We start from the raw sequence: 11,075 nt of genomic DNA on the forward strand, positions 1-11,075 counted from the left end.
GACTGCCCCCACCGTCTTGGATGTGAACAGAGAGGAACCTGATCTCCCTGAGGGAAGCCTCAGGGCTGAAGGCGCTCTGATCCAGCTGTTTACACGTCTGGCTTCTGTTGAAGCCTCGTGCACAGATATGTTCACACCAGTTTAACCAGTGGAAGGCATTTACTTAACCAGAGGTAAACATAAATAACATGCTCATCAGGTAGCGTTTTTTTTAATTACAGTTTAATCAAACTAAACACCTGCAGACGTCAACACACATAAAATCAGCCAATCAGGGCTTCAACGGGCTGCCACTGGGGGGGTCAGAGTCCTCTGGGGGTGCAGACGGAGCTCCTGGATGTCTCTGCTTGTCTAAAAGCGTTTATTCCAGTTTAATCCAGTTCGTTTGTTAATCCAGATTAACAGGTAACTGTGATGTGACCCTCCCAGTGCTAAAACACAACAGTACCGTGTTCTCCAGGACATCTACATGGAGTTTGGGTCTGATCATGATCTTACATGCATCCCTTCCGCTTGTGAGAAACTTGTCATCCCTGTGATCTCTCCGGGTGTTTCCAAGTAGCAAAAGTGGAGATCTGCCTACCCTGGATTTTATTGGCTGCTTCAGATTCAGATGCTCTAATCAGCAGTAGAGCCCTTTAAAAGAGCCGAACCTGGAGGCCGTCACCTCTTCTGTTTTCCTCTGTTTGTTCATGGCATGGTGGAACCGGTACGTCGGGAGGCATAGTGGAACCGGTACGTCGGGAGGCATGGTGGAACCGGTACGTCGGGAGGCATGGTGGAACCGGTACGTCGGGAGGCATGGTGGAACCGTTGGGAGGCATGGTGGAACCGGTATGTTGGGAGGCATGGTGGAACCGGTATGTTGGGAGGCATGGTGGAACCGGTACGTCAGGAGGCATGGTGGAACCGGTACGTCCGGAGGCATGGTGGAACCGTTGGGAGGCATGGTGGAACCGGTATGTCGGGAGGCATGGTGGAACCGGTATGTCGGGAGGCATGGTGGAACCGGTACGTCGGGAGGCATGGTGGAACTGGTACGTCTGGACGCATGGTGGAACCGGTACGTCGGGAGGCATGGTGGAACCGGTACGTCGGGAGGCATGGTGGAACCGGTACGTCGGGAGGCATGGTGGAACCGGTACGTCGGGAGGCATGGTGGAACCGGTACGTCGGGAGGCATGGTGGAACCGGTACATCCGGAGGCATTGTGGAACCGGTACATCCGGAGGCATGGTGGAACCGGTACATCTGGACGCATGGTGGAACCGGTACGTCGGGAGGCATGGTGGAACCGGTACGTCGGGAGGCATGGTGGAACCGGTATGTCGGGAGGCATGGTGGAACCGGTACGTCGGGAGGCATGGTGGAACCGGTACGTCGGGAGGCATGGTGGAACCGGTACGTCGGGAGGCATGGTGGAACCGGTACGTCGGGAGGCATGGTGGAACCGGTACGTCGGGAGGCATGGTGGAACCGGTACGTCGGGAGGCATGGTGGAACCGGTACGTCGGGAGGCATGGTGGAACCGGTACGTCGGGAGGCATGGTGGAACCGGTATGTCGGGAGGCATGGTGGAACCGGTATGTCGGGAGGCATGGTGGAACCGGTATGTCGGGAGGCATGGTGGAACCAGTACGTCGGGAGGCATGGTGGAACCGGTATGTCGGGAGGCATGGTGGAACCGGTACGTCGGGAGGCATGGTGGAACCGTTGGGAGGCATGGTGGAACCGGTATGTCGGGAGGCATGGTGGAACTGGTATGTCGGGAGGCATGGTGGAACCGGTATGTCGGGAGGCATGGTGGAACCGGTATGTCGGGAGGCATGGTGGAACTGGTATGTTGGGAGGCATGGTGGAACCGGTACGTCGGGAGGCATGGTGGAACCGGTACGTCGGGAGGCATGGTGGAACCGGTATGTCGGGAGGCATGGTGGAACCGTTGGGAGGCATGGTGGAACCGTTGGGAGGCATGGTGGAACCGGTATGTCGGGAGGCATGGTGGAACCGGTATGTCGGGAGGCATGGTGGAACCGGTACGTCGGGAGGCATGGTGGAACCGTTGGGAGGCATGGTGGAACCGGTATGTCGGGAGGCATGGTGGAACCGGTATGTCGGGAGGCATGGTGGAACCGGTATGTTGGGAGGCATGGTGGAACCGGTATGTCGGGAGGCATGGTGGAACCGGTATGTTGGGAGGCATGGTGGAACCGGTACGTCGGGAGGCATGGTGGAACCGGTACGTCGGGAGGCATGGTGGAACCGGTATGTCGGGAGGCATGGTGGAACCGTTGGGAGGCATGGTGGAACCGTTGGGAGGCATGGTGGAACCGGTATGTCGGGAGGCATGGTGGAACCGGTATGTTGGGAGGCATGGTGGAACCGGTATGTTGGGAGGCATGGTGGAACTGGTATGTTGGGAGGCATGGTGGAACCGGTATGTTGGGAGGCATGGTGGAACCGGTATGTCGGGAGGCATGGTGGAACCGGTATGTCGGGAGGCATGGTGGAACCGGTACGTCGGGAGGCATGGTGGAACCGGTACGTCGGGAGGCATGGTGGAACCGGTACGTCGGGAGGCATGGTGGAACCGGTACGTCGGGAGGCATGGTGGAACCGGTACGTCGGGAGGCATGGTGGAACCGGTATGTCGGGAGGCATGGTGGAACCGGTACGTCGGGAGGCATGGTGGAACCGGTACGTCGGGAGGCATGGTGGAACCGGTACGTCGGGAGGCATGGTGGAACCGGTACGTCGGGAGGCATGGTGGAACCGGTACGTCGGGAGGCATGGTGGAACCGGTACGTCGGGAGGCATGGTGGAACCGGTACGTCGGGAGGCATGGTGGAACCGGTACGTCGGGAGGCATGGTGGAACCGGTATGTCGGGAGGCATGGTGGAACCGGTACGTCGGGAGGCATGGTGGAACCGGTACGTCGGGAGGCATGGTGGAACCGTTGGGAGGCATGGTGGAACTGGTATGTTGGGAGGCATGGTGGAACCGGTATGTTGGGAGGCATGGTGGAACCGGTACGTCGGGAGGCATGGTGGAACCGGTACGTCGGGAGGCATGGTGGAACCGTTGGGAGGCATGGTGGAACCGGTATGTCGGGAGGCATGGTGGAACTGGTATGTTGGGAGGCATGGTGGAACTGGTATGTTGGGAGGCATGGTGGAACCGGTACGTCGGGAGGCATGGTGGAACCGGTACGTCGGGAGGCATGGTGGAACCGTTGGGAGGCATGGTGGAACCGGTATGTCGGGAGGCATGGTGGAACCGGTACGTCGGGAGGCATGGTGGAACCGTTGGGAGGCATGGTGGAACTGGTATGTTGGGAGGCATGGTGGAACCGGTATGTTGGGAGGCATGGTGGAACCGGTACGTCGGGAGGCATGGTGGAACCGGTACGTCGGGAGGCATGGTGGAACCGTTGGGAGGCATGGTGGAACCGGTATGTCGGGAGGCATGGTGGAACCGGTATGTTGGGAGGCATGGTGGAACTGGTATGTTGGGAGGCATGGTGGAACCGGTACGTCGGGAGGCATGGTGGAACCGGTACGTCGGGAGGCATGGTGGAACCGGTACGTCGGGAGGCATGGTGGAACCGGTATGTCGGGAGGCATGGTGGAACCGGTACGTCGGGAGGCATGGTGGAACCGGTACGTCGGGAGGCATGGTGGAACCGGTATGTCGGGAGGCATGGTGGAACCGGTATGTCGGGAGGCATGGTGGAACCGGTACGTCGGGAGGCATGGTGGAACCGTTGGGAGGCATGGTGGAACCGGTATGTCGGGAGGCATGGTGGAACCGGTATGTCGGGAGGCATGGTGGAACCGGTACGTCGGGAGGCATGGTGGAACCGTTGGGAGGCATGGTGGAACCGGTATGTCGGGAGGCATGGTGGAACTGGTATGTTGGGAGGCATGGTGGAACTGGTATGTTGGGAGGCATGGTGGAACCGGTACGTCGGGAGGCATGGTGGAACCGGTACGTCGGGAGGCATGGTGGAACCGTTGGGAGGCATGGTGGAACCGGTATGTCGGGAGGCATGGTGGAACTGGTATGTTGGGAGGCATGGTGGAACTGGTATGTTGGGAGGCATGGTGGAACCGGTACGTCGGGAGGCATGGTGGAACCGGTACGTCGGGAGGCATGGTGGAACCGTTGGGAGGCATGGTGGAACCGTTGGGAGGCATGGTGGAACCGGTATGTCGGGAGGCATGGTGGAACTGGTATGTTGGGAGGCATGGTGGAACTGGTACGTCGGGAGGCATGGTGGAACTGGTACGTCGGGAGGCATGGTGGAACCGGTATGTCGGGAGGCATGGTGGAACCGTTGGGAGGCATGGTGGAACTGGTATGTTGGGAGGCATGGTGGAACCGGTATGTTGGGAGGCATGGTGGAACCGGTATGTCGGGAGGCATGGTGGAACTGGTATGTCGGGAGGCATGGTGGAACCGGTATGTCGGGAGGCATGGTGGAACTGGTATGTTGGGAGGCATGGTGGAACCGGTATGTCGGGAGGCATGGTGGAACTGGTATGTTGGGAGGCATGGTGGAACCGGTATGTTGGGAGGCATGGTGGAACCGGTATGTTGGGAGGCATGGTGGAACCGGTATGTCGGGAGGCATGGTGGAACTGGTATGTTGGGAGGCATGGTGGAACCGGTATGTTGGGAGGCATGGTGGAACCGGTATGTTGGGAGGCATGGTGGAACCGGTACGTCGGGAGGCATGGTGGAACCGGTACGTCGGGAGGCATGGTGGAACCGTTGGGAGGCATGGTGGAACCGGTACGTCGGGAGGCATGGTGGAACCGGTATGTCGGGAGGCATGGTGGAACTGGTATGTTGGGAGGCATGGTGGAACCGGTACGTCGGGAGGCATGGTGGAACCGGTATGTCGGGAGGCATGGTGGAACCGGTATGTCGGGGCACCCTTTACATTTCCACACATAGACACACTAGGGTTGGAGGCTGTTGCCACCCCTTGTATATGTTTTGGTTAAGCTCTGGTTATTATTATGGTTTACAGGTAGAGTCTGCGTGAGGCCTCGTTATGTTTTATTGTTTTCCTTGATTTTGGCACAGCCTAATGTCCCACAGGTTCCATAATCCTGCCACATCCAAGTCCTGTAAATAAATGTTACAACCCTCTATACCTCCCAGGGGACGTAAGAATACAGAAACACATCCGATCAGTCATCAATTAGCCAGTTTGGTATTGATCCAAACTGAAAATATCCGGTGAAACATGGACACAGTGAGGAATAAGTGGAATTACTTTACGTTATTTACGTTGTTCCAGTAAGGAATGATTCAGATGCAGCAGGAGGGATCGCTGGTTGGATTATTGATCTCTGGACTTCTAAAATGTTGGGTTATTAGAGTCCTGGAAACTTTAAATTGTTGGATCATTAGAGGGTTAGTGTATTGATGTTGGACTGATGAGTATTTGTGACCAATAAAAGTTCATTCTGCCTGATTAAACCCTGATTTGAAGACATGACATGATGTCATCATGACATGATGTCATCATGGGTTTTTTAGCTCAGTGTTAAAATTAACCACTGAGCTAAAAAACTTAAAAATATTATTAAAAGACTATTTTTCAAAAGTACAGGTCTCTATCTAAATCAAAATTATAAGGATTTGGTGATAAAAGTATAATAAATACAAATGAATGTGTAATAGAGTAAACAAATTGATAATGTGGGTAGAGGTGTACTAGAAGGTTTGTATTATAATCAAATTTATAGGTTGATATGCAATTATAAGTAAGCATATTTTTTTGTGAATGAATAGTTTACATGATAGGATGTAACATGAATGGACATTACATGCATGCATTTACTCTGTAAAAATGGATGTAAAGAGATGGTTCTGAATATGTAAATAGCTTGTATTCCAGGATTGAACTGAAGCGCTGATGTTCTGCGATACTTTTTACAAGTTTGTTGTTTTATATTCTAATTGTGCCGGACCCCAGGAAGAATAGATGTAGCATGCTACAGCTAATGGGGATCCTAAATAAACTAAAACTCCACCCAGCAGCCGCCATGCCTGCTGCAACGTCACGCAGAAACCTTGGCGTCTAAAGTCCCGAATGTGGCTGCACACAGGAAGCAGCAGAGACCGACCAGTGATGGACGTCTGCAGATCCTGCTGGCTCCATTTCCACCAAACACTCAATAATTCATGAGACGAAAAGGACACAAGCTGCTGCCCAGAGGGACACGTGGCACCGTGCACACCACCATGAAGCTCTAATCATCTGCAGATCAAACTGAATACACTGTTCCTCACACTGTAAATTAGTTTCTGACTAAAATGTCAGGACAGAATATGAATAATTATGTAAAATCAGATTAAAACATGGAGTTTTTGTGCAACATGAAATCAGAGCAGCAGAGAAGTTGTGCTTCGCCCAGCAGAGGGAAGCACAGACCTCCCAGCAACCAGACGTCCAGCAGTAATCCTCCCATTCTGAAGGTGGTTTTCCTCTCCCACTGCACACACCCCGCAGGGTTTCCCCGGCTTGCCTCTGCGCCTCGGCCTCGCCGTCCCACTCATCACATCCAGTCAAACCAGAGGAAGCAGGGACGCTCAGCTCCTCTGGAGGGTCCAGTTGGTGGAAAACGGTTTGGGCCACGTGGGATTAACCAACAATCTGTCAGACATGCTGAGCTTCCCCCTCCGGAGCCGCCACCGCCACCTGCCAGCCAATCAGAGCGTTTCCTGATGACCCCAGCCAGAGGGGTCGCATCGCGTCGCAAAGAGACAGAAACTGGACGCCAGAGTCTGTTTCAAGCTTCACAACGAGTTTTATTCTTTCTGTATGAAAAGTTCTGCATGAATAAAGTTTGGTTTGATCAGTAAGAAACACAAAAGCTGTCAAATCAAACCGGCAGCGAAAAGTTTGATCCTGTTAGAAGATTTTTACTGACGGAGAGAAAACGCAGCCTGAGCCGGCAGCTGTTCGGTTTCACTCTCCACACCTGGTGGGTTGATCTTCACACCTTCACGTCCTCTTTATGAAAGTCTGCAGATTAATAACCTGTCTGATATGAATCCTGCTTTATGATCAACAACAGAGGAAGACATGCTGCATTCACTTGCACTGGGACATTTGAGGTTTATTACGCTGAATCTTCTGTTTGACTTGGACTGAGGAGCAAACGGCTCTTCTTCTGGTTTCAGAGCAGATTGTTGTTATTAGTCAGAAACAATATTAAGATTTTCTTATTATTTTTAGGGTGTGAATATTTCATGGTGTGTTTGAGCAGCGATGTCAAAAAAATTCCTCCAGGATGAATAAAGTGTATTTTATACTTATTTTGTCTTTTATTTTGCTGAATTCATAATGAAAATGAATCTTAAAACATTTATTATGTTGCTTTATTTCTATTATTTTTCCTTCGCTATTAAAAAATAATTTTCTATGTAACCTATTTGTCTCATAAATTAAATTAAATGAAATTAAACTTGAAGAAAAAGTGTTTTTCATTTATTTTAGCAGGTTATTCATCCATAGTGATTATGTTTGTTCAAATGAAATGTTAATTACTGTGTTTAATTTTTTATTTAAAAAAAAAAAAAAAGACAGCTGCAGTAAGAGATGATATTTAAAGAGTTTTCTTTTGTCTAAAATAACATGAAATAACTGTTATATTTTTAAAAAGCTCCAGGTGATTTTTAATTAACTTATTTTTACCTGCGTCTCAGAATTAGAATAAATTATAATTATTTTACTTCCAGTTAAAATAAAAAAAGAAAAAAAAACTGTCACATTTAGAGATCTGAAAACAACAAATGTTTGGAGTTCTTGGCTGTAAATCCATAAAAAGCATTAAAATGTTATGAAAATGGTCGTTTCGAGTAATAAAAACACGTTTTCTCAGCCAGGTGTGAACAACATCTGGTTCCTGTTCGGCTGCTTTCTGAGTGGCTTGTTGTCGAGTGGATTACCTCCTAATCTGAATAAAACTGAGCTAAAGAAGCCGAATTAAACGAGTCGTCAGCACACTGCGCCGGAAGCTGCTGGAAGACCTTAAATACATTCATTTCACACATAAAGAGCAGAAATGTGCAGCAGGGCATGACTGAAGGTCAACGTGTGAATAATGAGTTTGTTGGTGAAAACTTGCTTTGTTTAGCGAAGTGAAAACAGACCTCTCCTCCCACTGACAAATGCTTCTATTCTCCGGCGTCTGACCCCAACGTGAAGCATAAAGCGGCGTAACTGTGTCTCCCCTCACCCCAACCAGACAGATGGCCTCTGAGCCTGAATCAGGTTCCCTCCTCATACACTGTCAATAATATCGACCTCTCGACCTCACACAGCAGTTAAGTGCAGAAGTGTGTCTGCTGACATGTGACCAAACAGAAAATAAAGATAAATAAGAAAACGTGGAAATTAAAGCTGCAAAACTGTGATATAAAAGGTGTGAAACTAAAACTGAATAATGTGAAAAGAAAAAAACAGAATTAAAAGATTTGCTAACATCAAGTTATATTTTATTCCCAGAAACATAAACAGTAATCAGAAGCTGAAACTGACGTTTTATGGAAAATATGAGCTGATTGTGAATCTGATGCAGCAACACGTCTTTAAACAGCTGCAACAGGAGCAGCAAAAGGCTGGAGAAGCAACATCTGGAGGAGAATGTTGCATGTTGTCCGGTTACTTAGCAACAGGTCCGTAACATGACGGGTGTAAAGGAGCATTTCAGAGAGGCAGAGTCTCTCAGATGGAAAGATGGACAGATCTCCACCAGTCTGGGACAAACTGGGTCTAAAAGTTGTGGAACAATTTAAGAAAAATGTTCCCATCAGGAATCTCTGTATGTTTGGGACAATCCCTGAAGTTGGTGATCTTCTGCATTAAAATGAGTCATGATGGACTCAGGAAGACTTTCAGAAATCCCTGCTGCTGCCATCAAGTTCAAAATTATCTCATACTTCTCATGAAAAGGTAAAATGTCTCAGTTTCAACATCTGATATTTATTTTCTACTGGGAATAAATATGGGAGGGTCAGATTTATAAATCATATCATTTTGTTCGCGTCGTGTGTTCTTACGGAGGAACAACGGCTCTGCTGGATCCTCCTGTCTGCATGGAAAACTACTGAACATGATTTTATATGTTAAAGTTTCATTTTAACATTTCAGCCTCGCTTATCTTCAAAGATATGAAGCTACACACACACACACACACACAGCATGTTTCGCCGAACCCACAGTGGGTTAATGCGACACAAAGTGAGGGACAAACGAAAACAGACTCATTGTGGGAAAGAAGCACCAAATACTCCCATGTTGTTATTTCCTAATTCCACCTAATACTTCCTCCTGCATCACACACACACACACACACACACACACACACACACAGACACAGACACGCAGCTGTGCAGGGACGATGGTGCAAACTCCTCCAACAGATGGAAATGTTTGTGGTTTATATGAATATAATGATTAAAAGCTTTATTAGGAGAAGAGGAGCTGAAAATTAGGATGCAATAACAACACTTCCCACAGATATGTGTCGGGATGAGAAGTGGCCAGAAACTTGTCACAAACACTCAGAGAGGGGGTTCGTCACAGAAAGCGTCACAAGAGCTTAAAAACATGAAGAAAGGCTGGAATTCCTGACTGTTGTTTCATTACATGCATACAGAGAAGAACCCGTGATATAAACGTCTCCCTGTGACCTGCTCTCACTGCCGACATCTGTCCCACTTACATCAACACACTGGAGACTAAACAGATGATACCTGCATGTTCCATATCTACTGGGGTTTTCACACACACAACCATCTCCGGAGTTCACAGAGAAGGTCTGAAGAAGAGAAAAATATCCAGCAAGTTGGAGAAGTCCAGTAAGCACTGGTTTCAAAAAGGATATGCAGAACATCGTCCCTGAACACACAACATGTCCAGCCTGGAAGCAGATGGTCTCCAGGACTGATGTGGTGGAACGGGAGATTCTCACCATGATGAGGTGGAACGGGAGATTCTCACCATGATGAGGTGGAACGGAAGATTCTCATGGTGATGAGGTGGAACGGGAGATTCTCATGGTGATGAGGTGGAACGGGAGATTCTCACCATGATGAGGTGGAACGGGAGATTCTCATCATGATGAGGTGGAACGGGAGATTCTCACCATGATGAGGTGGAACGGAAGATTCTCACCATGATGAGGTGGAACGGGAGATTCTCACCATGATGAGGTGGAACGGAAGATTCTCACCATGATGAGGTGGAACGGGAGATTCTCACCATGATGAGGTGGAACGGGAGATTCTCACCATGATGAGGTGGAACGGGAGATTCTCACCATGATGAGGTGGAACGGAAGATTCTCACCATGATGAGGTGGAACGTGAGATTCTCATGGTGATGAGGTGGAACGGGAGATTCTCATCATGATGAGGTGGAACGGGAGATTCTCATCATGATGAGGTGGAACGGGAGATTCTCACCATGATGAGGTGGAACGGGAGATTCTCACCATGATGAGGTGGAACGGGAGATTCTCATGGTGATGAGGTGGAACGGGAGATTCTCATGGTGATGAGGTGGAACGGGAGATTCTCATGGTGATAAGGTGGAACGGGAGATTCTCATGGTGATAAGGTGGAACGGGAGATTCTCATCATGATGAGGTGGAACGGGAGATTCTCATGGTGATGAGGTGGAACGGGAGATTCTCATGGTGATGAGGTGGAACGGGAGATTCTCACCATGATGAGGTGGAACGGGAGATTCTCATGGTGATAAGGTGGAACGGGAGATTCTCATCATGATGAGGTGGAACGGGAGATTCTCATCATGATGAGGTGGAACGGGAGATTCTCACCATGATGAGGTGGAACGGAAGATTCTCACCATGATGAGGTGGAACGGGAGATTCTCACGGTGATGAGGTGGAACGGGAGATTCTCATGGTGATGAGGTGGAACGGGAGATTCTCATCATGATGAGGTGGAACGGGAGATTCTCATGGTGATGAGGTGGAACGGGAGATTCTCATGGTGATAAGGTGGAACGGGAGATTCTCATCATGAT

Source organism: Telmatherina bonti, assembly GCF_933228915.1.
Source record: "Telmatherina bonti genome assembly, chromosome: 20".
Taxonomy (NCBI): domain Eukaryota; kingdom Metazoa; phylum Chordata; class Actinopteri; order Atheriniformes; family Telmatherinidae; genus Telmatherina; species Telmatherina bonti.